This window comes from Mesitornis unicolor, unplaced genomic scaffold (genome assembly GCF_000695765.1).
Source record: "Mesitornis unicolor isolate BGI_N332 unplaced genomic scaffold, ASM69576v1 scaffold10079, whole genome shotgun sequence".
NCBI classification, from domain to species: Eukaryota; Metazoa; Chordata; class Aves; order Mesitornithiformes; family Mesitornithidae; genus Mesitornis; species Mesitornis unicolor.
The window spans coordinates 91,844-107,175 of record NW_010205224.1 but is presented as its reverse complement, the minus strand read 5'-3'; the positions used below and the strand labels follow the sequence as shown (position 1 = coordinate 107,175).

At 38.2% G+C, this 15,332-nt stretch overlaps 1 protein-coding gene across 1 annotated transcript in view; it reads left to right on the top strand.

Annotated features, from left to right (window-relative positions):
• The first annotated feature begins 5,946 nt into the window (after positions 1-5,946).
• The window catches only part of DLGAP2 (discs, large (Drosophila) homolog-associated protein 2), a 98,150-nt gene continuing 88,764 nt past the window's right edge, over positions 5,947-15,332 (top strand). The window contains exon 1 of the mRNA XM_010191336.1: positions 5,947-6,007. The gene's annotated coding sequence lies outside the window, so the exon portion shown is untranslated. The remainder of the gene's footprint in view (positions 6,008-15,332) is intronic.

Sequence of the window (15,332 nt, the reverse complement as noted above, 5' to 3'; positions counted from 1 at the left end):
AATGTATATGTATATGCTCCCACTTTGGGCCAGTGCTGGAGCCAGCATACTGGGATGAACAGATCTTTACTGGATCCATCAGGAACAATCTTATGTCTGTGTGTGTGAAAAAAAATAAAGAAAAAAGAGAGAGCATGATGAGAAATACAAAAGCAGCTTATTTAAACAATGAGTTCATCTTACTGTTAGTACTTTACACAGAGGCCTCTTGCAAAGGAAACCTCAATAACCTTAAATCTCCTACTATCATCTTTAATTTTTGCTTCAATCAGAATTTTCACGGCACTGCTGTGCTTCTTTGTATTTGTTGCTTACCAGCATGTTATCAAAACAATACACAAGAATATTGCATTTGACAATACTGCCACCTGGGCTACATCTGTAGTAGTAAATTAAACAGTGCCAGGACAAAGGCCCAAGAAATAGGAATTTTATTATTTATTATGTTGATTAGAGAGGTCACTGTCTTAGTTTTAATCTTGGCCAACTAATTTTCGCTGTCCCAAATAAATCCCCAGTTTGACTAGTGAGTTAGCACAGACAAGGGACCATTCCCAATACCAGTTTGGATGGAGGCAGCCTGTTCTTGAAAATATGGCTACACCACGCCAGTTGGCCTCATGGACACAGAATGGGCCTTCGCCATGCCTAATTTACTATATAGACGTTGTAATATTAATTCAATGTTACCTCTTAGAGATTGGATGAGAAAAGGAATAGGTTTGCCACAAGTGATTTTGTCCACCTGGGGAAGGTCCAAACCAAGCCAATTATCTTGGTTAGGGTGAGAAGGCCATAACGGCACTGAGGTGTGCATGCATTTTGATCATTTGGCCAGGACCAGCGTAATGACAGTTCCTAGTGATCTATACCCTGTGACAGACTGGGAATGTCTTCAGGTAGAGTTAAAGGCCACCTGCAAGAAATGCTTTAATTGGATAGCAGGGTAGGGGACATTGAGATAAAGGAGATATCTCTTCTAGATCTTTAAGTATCTCTAGTCTGGAAGAGGCGATTTGGTTTTCTCAGATCATGTAGTGATACGGTGAAAGTCCTATATTCACACTCTGGACACATTTTATGCTCTGTAATTAAGTGATCAAATGAAGTTGCACCTGCTGTTTAATCCAGCCATTTTAGGGTCTGTGTTGTCTTTCATCTGTTGTCAGAGTTAATATGCCAGGTGCTGTATATGACAGAACTAAAAGAACAACAGCTACCATAGGGAGCTTACAGGCTGAAAGAAAAGCACACATAGAAAAAAAATTGGTGGGACTTCCAGACAGGTCAATAATAAATAAATTAAAATTCAATGATCTGAGAAGTTCAGTACCAGTTTCAGTTAATTCTTACTCTTGTATCATGATGGAGAAGCAGTTAACTGATTTTAAGTCTTACTGTTGTGAGCCTTTTAAAGTATGTGAGCAACAAGTCCACTGAAACTAGGACTTATTTTGTGGATGGGGAGGTAATGGAAGAAGTATGATTAGGAGATGGAAACAGCATGCCTGGTTATTATGCATAAAATTATGCATAAAAATGAGGGTCAATATAGAGGCACATCTTCATGCAAGACTTCACAGGTGAAGAAAGAAAATTTACACTGATATGTCAGGCTCAGAGAGTAGATTGAGAGGTTAAAGTTGAGATGATAAAATTTGAAGGTTGGGTAAAGTGATTACTGAACTGAGGAAAAGCGGCAATATGAGATGGTGTCTGTGCAGAAACTGTCGAAATGCTCACTTTGACCACAGGCAGACAGGAACAGGACAGAAGAGAGCATGTGTCCATTAGCATGTACAGAAACTTCACTTCATTGACCCAGAACACAAAGTAACACCCTACTGATCTGCAATCCAGTACCAAGTGCAGCTCAGGCATGATTCAGAAATGACCCCCGATAGATTAGCTACATCTCCCATGCCGAAGTTTTACACGAGTGTAATTCTGTGGCCTTCGGTAGTTTTGTTTTGGATTTACTGTAACCTATTCTCTAGACACAGAAGACAGTTGAAGCAGCTAAGGCTGTCTCTGTACTTGTAACTTACCACTACCACAGGGCACGCCTTTGCCCAGACTTGGCCCATGTCACCCAGCTCTTCCCTAGGTAATGTCTGCCTCTCAGAGTAAGGAACAGCACAAGCCAGGGTGCACTCCTGACAGACATCCAGCCTGTTCTGAGGACAAAAGCTGTGCCATGCCAGCTTGATCTCAGGCCCTGGCCCATGTCATTTCCCGTTGTACATGTAGTAGCCTCAGAGTTGGATGAGTTGTCTGGATCTGTCAAGCTGGTTCCAGCTCAGCCATGTCTCCTAATGTTTCCAAGCTTAAATCTGGAGAGCTTCAGCTGTGGAAGGTTCCTGTCACAGTCTTGGGTGTTGTCAGTGCAGTGTTGCACTGGAATACATGACAGATCCATCACATTTTTAAAAAAGAAAATTAATACTAGATGTAAATGACAGTTTGTGCTCTCCTATTTATGCAGATCACAGCATCATTTTGCTATACATTTTGCTTTCACAGAAGCAGACATCTCCACACTTTCATTTTATGTCACTATTTTGAGCCCTGTTTAGAATGAAGATTTCTCCCACTAGTTTTTTAGTTTCAGTTTCAGAGGCAGGTTTTTGCTTTCTATTTAGACCAGTCTGTGATGTTTGTATATTGTGAAGGGATTTTAACTAGTAATTGTGTCCCTCCTCTGTGGACTATGTGTTCCATACGTTGTTTAAAACCTTAGATTGTAAATTATCCTATTTTCATTATCTCATCTTTGCTTGCAGTTCATTGCCCATCAAAACATTTCATGCTAAGACTACCATTTTCCTCTGTGTCCACTGGTGTAGAATGTTTTTTTCTACTAGTAGTCCCACCTTGAGCAAAGTGCAAGCTGAAATAATATGGATCTGTGAGACAGAGGAGGGGAATGACATAAAATGAATGCACACATTTTACGACACTTCAATTTCAGCATGAGCAAGAATTCTGTGATAATCTGCCTGACTTCATTACCATGAGATATGAAAGTCGCTGCTGTACTCATGAATGAAAGATATGCTTTCATATTCTATGATCAATAATAAAAATGGTAATTTCTAGGAAAAATATAAACTGAATAAATAAAGACCATGTATGTCTGTTGCTGAAGGAATGATATGACTTTGAAGTACAGTTCAACCTCACACAAAGACTGTCTTTGTAATATTGCAAGAGCCACTGAGACTTAAGATTAATTCATGCTTCATAATTGCAAAATACAAAAAATTAATCTCTTCAAGGGCTGAAGGAACTGCCTTTTGAAAAAATAGTCTATACAATGAATTAGTGATGTGAATAGTTATAGACATAAAATATAAAGAAATAAGAAGTCCTCATTCTTACGAAATAAACTAATCACTACAAGCTACTCATCTCCCTCATGCAGAATCATAAACCTAAGGGAATCACAAAGGAGTTCTAAATTCCTTTGAAACATTTGCAATCAACCCTATTCAAAGCAGAATATAGCTTTTTTTGTGCTTTCTATAGGCTCTTCTAGACAACAGGCTCTCTGACTAACGAATGTATTCATATAAGGTAGCTATGAGAAATAAATTAATTCTAATCCTAATTCTACTGGATAATTGAAGCAGAAAGAGATTAACTGAATTGTCCAGATTTGCATGGGAATTCTTATTGCAGTCATAATCTGACTTATGGAACCTGTTGCATGACCTTTCCCTTTCATTTTGTAAAGTAAATGTAAATTCTTTTTTTCTCAAACACACCAAACCCATAACCATTTAGTCTACTTTAGCCTACCCCTAAAATTTTAGTCTAGTTTTGGGCAGAGCTTGTGAGAATAGTGCTGACTTCATTCAAGGGAGAAATAATGTTATGCATTTTATTTTCTTTGGATCATTCTATAAGTGTTTCTGAATATATGTACATGATATAATTTTGGAATAAATAGCTTTTTTAAAAAAAATACAAAACTAATGTTTCAATATCAAGTTTCTTTATTATGAAGTTATTATTATTATGAAGTTAACAGTAAGATCTCCTAGTAACTTACATAAATGCAAAGGATCCTTCTGAATTTTTTTGTTACAACTTTCATTTGATTCGTTGCTCCTGTGCGGCCAAATTAGAGGACAGGCATGTGAGTTATACAATATAGGCAGATCATGTGAGCAAAATCTCCATGGAAACTGCCTAATTTGTGCTTTTATTTAATTAGAGTTGTCCATTACCTCTCCAAATGAAATTTAATTTAAATTCATATGCCAGTCATTTTTTAAATTGTGTATGACTTTTTACCCGTCTCTTAACGAGATCTCTAGTAGGCCATATTTTAGCAGAGTGAGTTTATTTTAAAATTGAGTTTATAAACAACATATTTATTTGACAGTTCAGGTTACGCAACATTCTTAACACTCTTAGCATCCTTGGGACTTATTTTCTATGCGGTATCTGTGCTATACTACCCATTGTTGTCAATTGTATATTCTTAACCTCACAAATTGTCAAAACCAGGAGCGGTTTTTGAGAGTATATCCACTCATTTTGCTTGCTGTGAGATAACTGGGAAAACATAGTACAAATAAAAAGTGCAACCAAGACCAAGTAATATACAGAACACATGTGTTTGTTAAATGGAGCATTGAAAAAGGCAAAACAGTGTGTCTGCTGAAAGCTGAACCAGAAAAAACAGCTTCTCTGATACTGAGGCTGAGGTATTCTTTTAGGAAAAGTCTGACTTGGTTAAAACGTACAGGAATGTCTGCCTGAGGATATAAGGAACATGAACTGATGAGAGTTATTTAGCAGTCATCAGTCCTCAGTCATGCACTGCAGAAACGTGGTCTGCCATACTTGATTTTGTCTTTTTCTGAAGAACTGCCGGTTGAACGTATAGTGAGAGGTTATGGAGTACTCCACTCTTTCACTGATCTTTTGAGATGTCTGTGCTTGTAACACACACAGATGGTAAGAAAGAATACTGTGGAAGGCTGTATATGCTCAAACAACTTCTACTCAGCTGAGGCATCAGCAAATATGGATAATAGGGCAAGAACATTAAAAACAAAAAAAGATAATATTGTGTACTTAATTGAAACACATTGCTGTGATATTTTGTATTCTAATCTATGTATTCTCAAGCCAATCTTGTACCTTAAGGAAGTGTTACTGACCCAATTTTCCATATGCATCTCCATGTTAGAAGTACCTGAGGTAGGTGCCAGGTCCAAATTAATTTGTATGCCAGCATGACAAGAGCGCAATGCAGAGGCATCAAGCTGTAATTTTGAAAGTGGTGTAGGCAGAGTAGCTAAGAGCTGCACACAGGCCATGTATCACGTTTCTGCATACCTCACTGCATTCATACAGCATCAACACCTGAGCTTAAGTGCTCTTCCAGAATTACAGAATTTTTCTCTGGCACAAAAGTAAATGTCACTGGTAGGAGAAAGACACCATCACAGCACTATCAGTGTACAGAATTGCAGAACTGAAATGGTTGTGAATAAAAGGTAAAGAAAGTGATCTGGGAACCATGAGTGGCATTATTTGCATCAGAGGTGGGAAGTGCTAAAGGTACAACTGGAGGACTGACAATAATGATTCTTCCTGGAATAAATACATTAAGGATAAAAGGCAGTTGACTTCAATGTGACTAAGCAAAGCTGAAAAGAACAATGTTAAAGATGTCTAAAAAGGCATTTATTAATATTATGACACTAGTGATGTGAAAATGTCTAGAAAAATTAAAAAAAAATAGAAGAACACTAGAACAACTGGCAAAGAGGAGTAGATACTGCAGATAATAGCATCTCAACGGCTTCGCGTTATCAGAGATACTGAATGGTAATAGGTATCACTAAGTGGATTTGAAAACTAGTGTCTGGATATACAAAACTATCAGAGTTATTAAATAGCTACTTTGTTTCTGTCTTTTCAGAAGAAGAGGGTGGCGATCTGCTCAAGTCGGGCTTCAGTTTTCCAGGGACGCCAGAGGAGGAGCTAGGTACAGATACCATCTCTCAGATAACGTGTACTGCTTGTGCATCCAGAGGCTGGGTGCAGCCGCGGGGGTGAGGAGGCTGCTCTGTGGTACAGCCCTTCTCCAGACACACAGTAGGCATGGCACCAGGTGGTGGTCATGACAGTGGCCAAAAACCGCTCAGTCCAATCCTTCTGGGAATTTCTCACCTTCTAAATAAGGTTAGAGAATTGAAAGCAGAAAAAAACATTAGATCTGGGTAACATCCAGGCAACCAGAAATTCATAAGAAGGTGTTAAAGGAAATTATCAACTTTCCTTCTTTTGTCTTTTTCTTTCTGCTTCTCACAAAGCTAGTAGCAAAATGTCCCACTGGCTTCAGTGTGGCCAGATTTGTACCTTTTAGATTGTGCAAAATTGAGTTTCTGTTTCTGGAATTTCATATTCAGTTTGTCATTGTTTTATGTGAAATCCATCAAATTTTTGACTTATATGCAATTACTTTATGTGGTTATTTTTGGAAGAGAAATATGCAAAGTGGTTTCTGTGTGTTTACTAGTTAAAGCTCCCTTTATTCAAAGTAAGCATACTTGCATTTCAGAACTTAGTATAACAGTAATTTTTCTCCTTTTATGCATATACTCATGTTAATACATTGCAACAGTTTATTTTGTGTTATTAGGTTATTTTTGTATTTGATAAGACTATTATAAACTCTCACCCTGAGCTTATTGATGGACACTGGCAGGAAGATAAATCGTAGTTGCTATATGAAGGAAAAAAAACTGAAGTTTGACCAAGGAGCATGAATTCAGGCAGGAGATGACATTATATTTAAATAAACTCCCAGAACAGGATTTTCTAAAACAAGTAATGTTGCCACTCTGTTACATTCAAGTCAGGAAGTTCCGTAAATGTTCAGTGTAAAAATATCTGTATTGGAGTTGTTTGTCCACTTAATATTTAAAAAAAAACCAAGTGAAAAAAGCTACAATATAAGTTCCAAAGGATGGACAGAAGGATGTGTTAAGGAAGAGACTGAAGAACCTTCAGGCAGTTTCTGCCTTAATTAAAATAGTGCAAGAGTGAAGATACGGTTAAACAAGAGGCTCCTTAGGAATTTCAGAGGTGAGTTCTATGGAAGAGTCATGGAATGAGCACAGCTCACATCCTTCTTGGATATTTGGGGTTTTTTCACCCTGCTGCCCTATTTCATAGCACACAGGAAGGAGTTCAGCTGCCTTGGGGTAGAATTCATCTCATCTAACAGTTGGAAAGTAATTCAGATGTAGATGTCTAAACTGCAGATATCTGGACTTCCTTTGGAGTCAATGAAGAGTGACAGACTTTTCTAGGACATAGCAGATTTGGCCTACTTTAGAAGCTTAACTTAGGCTGAGATGAATCGTGCCCTAGAAGTTTGTCAAAATTGTTCTCCTTCCCATTTGGTTGAGAAAGAACCGCAGGATTTCTGAAGCCATAATAAATGACGTGTAAGTCAATAGTATTAAATGTTGGGTGTCTACAGGAGTAAGGACCCTCATCTGCAATAGATAATCAAAGATTAACACAAGGATATGTGCTAAATTGATCAATCATTCAGCACCCTGATTAGTAAGAAGATGGGGGATTAGTCAGCAGAAATGAGGAACAGGAAAGTAAAAACAAGAATAAAAAAATCACAACCAGACAACAATGAAACTAAGCTACTTTTAAAAACGTCAGCTATTTATGGCCAGAGGACTGTAAAAAATATGCTAAAATCATGGAATGATCTGTCCTTGCTCCTAAATTTCAGGTCCTTACTAGAGTCTTCTGAAAATAAGTACCAAATATCACTAGGTAATGAATGGAGAGAGGTGGATGGCTTTAATCTTTTCAGAAGGAAATACTGTTCTTGTGACTTAGCTGTCAAACTGTAGATGGCCAAAGCAGGTGGACCGGACACCATCAGTAGTGTAAAAACATATGATGTCCCATTGTCCCTTAGAGAGAATCACTGGCAAAAAAGAAGGAGCATACTATGGAACATGGAAGTTGGGAAGACTTTTATAGAAGTTTTGGGATAGTCAGTTAAATTCAGAATAACATCTCTACAGAGAGCTGGGACAGACCTGTCTGTCTGTCTGCCCCCAGTGTTGTGTTCCATCACTTGAAGTTTTGAGTTCAAATTTATGAACATTAGTGAAAAAGCTACAAACTATTAGATCTTTCTCTGTCTTTTTCTTGCTGCTGCACATGTATAAAGTTAAATATTCATTAGAAAGAAATCTGAATCTGGGTGGATAGTCTTATCACTGGGCTATGGAAATGGGCTCAGTCTCTCTATATAAATATATACCCCAATGACTATGTAATTATTTTGTGTGAATAGCCTCAGTCCGAAGGACTGCTAGAGACATTCATTCCTGAAAAATAACATAGAAAGGGCTTTCCTTGAGAAGTAAAATTCAAGTAAAATTGCCTCAAGTCAAGGCAGAGTAGAGATTATGTTCTTTAAAGTAGCTCTAACTGCAGGGCCATTCATTATTCTGGAATCTTGTTCCTGCTCACTGTCCCAAAGAGCTTCAAGTTACGATCTCTCTGGAACTGAAAAATCTCTGGCTCCAGGCCCTTATTTGTAAAACAGTTTTAATATTGCCTGCTGGCATTTCTGGGCTTTGGTGGGGGTTAATGAATATTTGCACAGTATCTCACCAGACTGAAAATGCTGAATAGTCACTAAATAATATTACTAATACAATGATCCACCGCCTTAATTGGGAAAAGGTATCAAGGGATGGGGCTGATCTAAACTCTTTTACATTATTGATTCTATAAAAGACCTCACTAGTTTAAACAGGCAGAAATGCACCAGATTCCTTAAAAAAAAAAAGCTTACCCAAGATTTCATATTCTGTTCTCAAGAACAATATTTCAAAGCTTTTCTGTTACCATTTATTTGTTAACAGCGTTCTGGGTGATAAGTATCATCATGGTTACAAGATTCACACTCACAGCAAAAATTCCTATTCTTTTCACCTGGAATATCTCAAATAAGCAACTTGATAAAGGTAGCAGGACATGGTGGTAGGAGTGAGAGATCTGACATGAGTGATCTCAGACAGCTCACTCTAAGTCTCAGAGAAAATGGAGTTCCTCCAACTCCAGGCTTTCTTCTAGTCAGTGGTTACAAAATCTGAACAATGCTATTTATTAGAAAATAAACACTTTATGAACCTACTCTTCTTTTATGCAAACTGGGAACTTCTCACAATCTTATTTACTTTAGGCATGTATAGGGTAAAGCAGCAATTTGCTTTCACTGTCAAAAAGTTCAGTCATTGAAGGAGACATGTGGAAAATGTGCCATGTATAAATGGCATTCAAATAGTAAAAGAAACATGTGAACAGGGAAGACGGGATGAACTTTTCTTTAAATACAGCTTTCAATATATAGCACCTGCACAGAGTAAAGAGGAGAAAATATGTTATTTAAAAATTATTTTAACTCCTTTTTATAGGTAGGGAAAACATTTATATTACACAAGTTTAACATTAGCAGCTTCTACTATTAAGCAAGGAAAGAGAACTCGCTCTAAAAGCCTTTTGTTTCAGTAAATTACTGTTTTCTCTTCAGGAAAGGATATTGAGTTGATGCTAAGGAGAAAGGTTAAAACCAATAAAGCAGGTTGCAAAGGGAGTTTAGGGGCAGGTTACGAAAATGTATTTTTTTCACAGTTGTTGCGGTCGTGCTTTTGATTAATTGGTACAGTTCAAGTGTCAGACAGTAACTCATGGTTATTCAATCACTACTGATTGCATGATCATGCCTTTATGACCTTACGTGTTGAAAGGAGGAAAGGATATAGCCATTCTTGAAATAAAAAAAATAAATCAAGGCCTGACTTTCCAGTCTGTATGGCTTTCTACCTAGTTACCTAGCCTTCCCCAGTGCAGTCAGTGTCCAGACACTTTGCACTTTTCATGGGCTTTAGCTTCATAAAACAAGCACGACAGGAAATTTTCCCAAGGACAAACAAGGGGTTGGCAGTGGGCGCTTGGCTTTCTGTGCCAGATCCATGCCTCAGTCCACCTTTCCCCAGAGCACCCACGGATGGTCAAACAGCTGCAGACTTTGATTGGAGCTGTTAGAACTTCAATCAGACACAGGGCTTGGCCACACAGAGAAAACTGCTTCAGTGACACTTATCCCTGTAATTAGCAAGCACAGTAACAAATGCTTTACTTTAGATCCTTAGATATTATCCCAGGGTCTGAATGTTTCCCTTCTTTCTGATACTAAACCTCAGAGTTACAAAAGTTTTGTGCTGTGGGAACTGAGATAGAAAGTCTACAAGAGACATCCACAAAGGTTAACCTTAATACAGTGTGACAAGGTCAGGCCTTTCAGTGGCCACTCTCATCACTTCCCACGGCTTTATCCTGGACCATACTAAAATTTTGTGGCTGGACAGGAAATCTTGACTTCAGATTTCCCAAGTTAATCTTCTAACCACAGGACTATCTTTCTTCTATATAATACAAATATGTAGACAGGTAGTTTGGTATGGAGATATAAGAGTCTTTTAAATTTACAAGAGTTTTTTAATATGAGATGCCCGCATATGTCTCTGTGTCACTGTCTGATTTGCTGATTGTGACTAGCTGAACAGATACTGCAAAAAATACCTTTTTTTTTTCATTTCTTCATACTTCAAATCCTTCCTTTTCCTGTATCCAGAAACCATAGTGTAGAAGTTTACTGATATGATGATCAAGACCACAGAAAATGTTAATGAAATAATGAGGATGTTTTTCCAGAAAATAAATTTAGAACTTTAAGTTCCTTTTAGTTATACTCAAAGGTTTATTCTGTGAATTATTTTCAGTCATAGGAAAAAATCATATCCTATGGCCCGAGCATCATATAAAAACATGCTAACTATCCTGTATTTTAATTATAGACTGTTGGCAACAAAAGCTTACTAACAATCTGCAGACCAGAAGCTATTTCTAAAAATTAAACACCTCATAATGTCAGATAACTCTGCAGAAATCCCATTAGCTCTAAGGTCAATTCACAAACAGCAGAAGATATTTGTAAGGATGTAAGATTAATCAAATAAGTTATTTGTTACAAGAAAATAACCTATAAAAATAAAATAACCTAACAAATAGATTATTTGTTATGTTACTCATCCATTTCTACTACAGAATACAAAGGGCATTATGCATTCGTTACTTTTCCAAGAAGCAAATAATTTTTTTCCAAGTGATTTGTGCATTCTGACAGAGCTGTCCAGCTGAGGAGGCTCCTAAGTTCAGTTGCAGAGGAAATACGTTTTATCCAAATTTGGAAACTTCATCCCATTGTTAGACCACATCTGGATTATTGATTCCAGTGTCTGCACTGGAACAAATGAAAGAGCTTTCCAAGAAAAAGAGAGAGAGAGAAGTGGGGAGACGATGAAACAGCTTGAGTTAAGTTTCACACATGGGATGTGGGATGCTAGCAAAAGAGGGATGTTTTTCTCTCCCTCATGCCCTGCTGACCTCCAAACACCTGGCTGCATCGTTGATCCACAACATTTGCTTTCCCATAAAAAGTGCAATGACTGCAATGGAGATGAGGGACTGACTCATCTGACTGCTTCGCTGTGCCTGCCTTCTTCACTGAGTGTCTCCGCTGTATTGTCTTCTTTCAAAAGGACAAAATGTGCAACCTTTTAAATGTATTCCCATGATGGGCAGCTTAAGTTATGTGCTCTCCATTTCCCCAGAAAAAACAGTTACCATGTTCTACCTCCACCTTCATTATAGGTTGCTAAGGCTCTGTCGAGCACAGGACAGTTTGTATTGGCACAACTGGCGTGGTGGGGGAACATGACCACAATGGTCTCTCCCAGTGCTGGCCACATAGGTCACCGATTCAGTCTGCCTTCCTAAGGGGATTTGCACTGGTGTAACTGGTGTAGCAGGATAAAGACAGGCAATTATTGTTAAAACAACTCAGGCTTTCACTGGTGAGTTCAGTTGTCACCTTTCATTGCAAATTTTTGGTGCAATTCTGCTTGTTTTTTCCATATTTTTTACAAAGTAGTTTCTCTTCAATAATACCCAGACAGCAGCATATTAAGATGCCCTGTCTCAAGCTTGCCAAGGGTGTGGGTACTTACACCACCACCTCGTCCCAGAAGCAAGGTTCACACTTTGACCCTTCTCTGCCTCATGGAAGTCTGGGTGCTAATGGTCATGGGAAAAGGCAATTAATACTTGCAAGTATATCTCACAGACCCAAAGCAGAGCTCAGCCAGGCAGAAAAGAGATGGCACCCTGATCTGAAAAATTCCCAGTCTGAAGGTTATGGAAAGAGGGAGATTGTCTGCCTGTTGCTATGACAACAGGTTTAAAAGAGAGCTTGTCACCAGGCTGCTGTTTCTTCCTGCACCCCATTGGAAAATCAAGATGAGACCTCCTCCATCTCAGTGGGTTGAGCTGAGCAGAAAAGTTCACAATACAATGACAAAGCAGCAAGAGGCAGCACCAAGGGTGTACAACTGAGCAGATAATGATGAACTCCAAGAAGTGAAAGAAATAATTGTTTTGGGTCAGACCAAGGCTGGAACTCTGAAAGTTTTGGTGATTTAAAAGGTTACAAAGAACTGATGCTGAAGCAAACAGAAAATCAAATAATTTTCTTCCATTCTGACAATTTAAAAGCTGTATTGAATGTTTAGAAAAAAAAAAGTAAAGGGGATTTTGAAATAGAAAGGTATTTTAAATTGAGCAGTCATATGTTCTGTAGCAATAATCAGTGCTTTCGAGAATTAATGCTTAGACTATTTTTTTCCCAAAGGAGCACTCTATTAAATAAATAAAATCTTTAAAATATATCTATGTTTTAAAGCAATAATAAAAGTCAATTTAGAAAGAATGTACAATGAATATTTTTGCTTGGATATAGAAACATTAGTTCTTGCAGTCCCCTCAGTATTACAGAGGATGGTAAACTTCCTCTGTGATAGAGCATCATAAATAAAGGACAAATTCAGAAGAATTACAGAAACACTAAGCAAAAAAAATATTTCAAGGAAGAAGTTCATAAATATCAACATTATTTCTTTTGTTAGGTTTTCATTTAAGAAACAGTGATAAGTACTTCTTACTAGAAAAGAAACCTTGGAGATTTGGTAGTTCCATTCAACTGAATAGTTGGTCCAAGTGGTTTGGATCCTGGGTATTAAACCTTGGCCTCTGCGCTACCAATGGCACTATTTCAGCAGAATCAGTTTCACCCATCCATGCCATCATCTTCCTGACTGGGGACCCTTCCAGACTTCTAACACATTTATTCCAGTCCAGCATAAATTGTGCTTGCTGTAAAATACAGCCCTGATTAGAGGGGATCGTCCTCAAGTGACACCAGGATTCACAGCTAAACTGACCAAGAACTTTTCTCAGCAAATGCTTGGAACTAACCCAGACCCCAGTGAAGTTAATGGGAGATTTGTCATTGCCATCAATGTGACATGGGTTTCCCTTTTACTTCTAGAGTCCTGTGTAGGTTCCTGTGTATATCTCTGAGTTGTACTACCCAATTACTTTGGCTTTCTTTAATTGCTGATAAATTTGTTGCAGTTTTAATGACACCAGGGAAAACTGTCTCCTGTGTTTTACCTAGTAACTGCAAGCAGCAAGATTTTCTCCTGTAGGAAGAGAAGTCCATAAAGCCAGGCACAATACGGAACAAAAGACGATTTATGGTGTTTGGCTAACTTTTCTGGTCTGTAGTTGAAAGCATTATAACCAATTTTCTTATAACCAATTATTCAGTGATATTCATATAGTGAAGCCCTGGTTGACTCCATACAGCTGTACTTATCCAGAAGAAAGCTTACACATTAGTTAGTTTAGGTCAATCTAATCCTGATACTTTATATTCTTTCAGAAGCTTCACTGATCGTACAGATTCTGTGAAAAAAATGTTAGTCATAACTCAGTTTGTGGACTTACCTCTGTTACAGCACTGTTGAAAAGGTGAATAGTGGCTATGTACTTCAAACCTGAAAAGCACTGTGTGCTACATACCAATCAATACTAGGACATCATACACTTCAAGCCAATGGAAATTAATTTTGCACCATCTTGAGGATTCCCTGCAGCCCTTCAAACCCTGTAGCTTCTTGCAAATCCTATATTGCCTCTCATGGATTTTTGTCCTGTACTTTGTCATGGCATGGGCTCAACATTGTGCCTCTCATCCTCCCCATACAGTCCAAATGCCCATTTTTCCACTCATAAGATGTGGGATGTCATCATTCCCCAAATACTGTTTCCACATTTCTCCTTTTTTACATATGACAGTCTCTGTTCTCTGTGCCATGCAGTCAGTGGTGTAAGCCTGCTTTAACATGTCCCTGGTCACAGCTTTCCCCAGTGATCATGATTCTCTCTGTTTTACTTCCTCCCAGTACATTGTACTGTGTGTCTCCTGAAATTCAACATCCCCACCTCCCACCCTGCCATATCAAAGATCCCATTCTCACTCATCGATAGTTATTCTGCACTCCTTTTACTATATGCTCTTTTTTCTGATCATGCTTATTTATCTCAGAAATAAATCCCTTGGGATGCTGGATTGCTGAATGGAATGCTAATCTCTATTTGAAAGATGGATGGAGGTGAAGCCAAGGAATTTTTGTCCTGAACAATGATTGGGTGCCATCAAATATTTGTTCCACCAGCAGACATCTGCGTCAGTGCTTGAAACTGTGACTGTACTGAATAAATGGCAGCACTCCACGTGCTCCTTACTTCTCCCTTTGGGTTTTCTGACTTTGCTCCAAATTGGTATGTTCTGGTCACTGATGCTGTTTTTGGAACAGAATTTGCATGTCCATTTTTATCTGACATGGGAGTTATAAAAACCATCTTGCCCTTAGTCATTATTCATCATGTGGTTCCACTGAATTAGCTTCAGCTGTCAAATCATTTTCTGTGTTTTGGCTTTAGACATGTGCCTCAGATCACCTAAATTTATATATTTATGATGTTTTCTGCATCGAAACTTGTCATCTACAGCTTTCGCTGGAGTCACCAAAGGTAAGTATGTACACAAAGGGTGGTATTCATCTGACATTTTTCAGGTATGGACTTCAGGCTGAGATTAATCATGTCAGCTTCTCACACCCCCAGATAAAACCACATCCAGACAGCATATTTGTAAGAATCTTTGGCCCATGTCAGTCTTGAAATCATATCTGTGTATTGGTTGGAAGAGTCCTATTTACACAGCATGGAACTATGATGGGAGCAGTTTAACTGTATGGCCTGATCGCATCCTCTAAACAGAGGGTTTATTGTGCTAC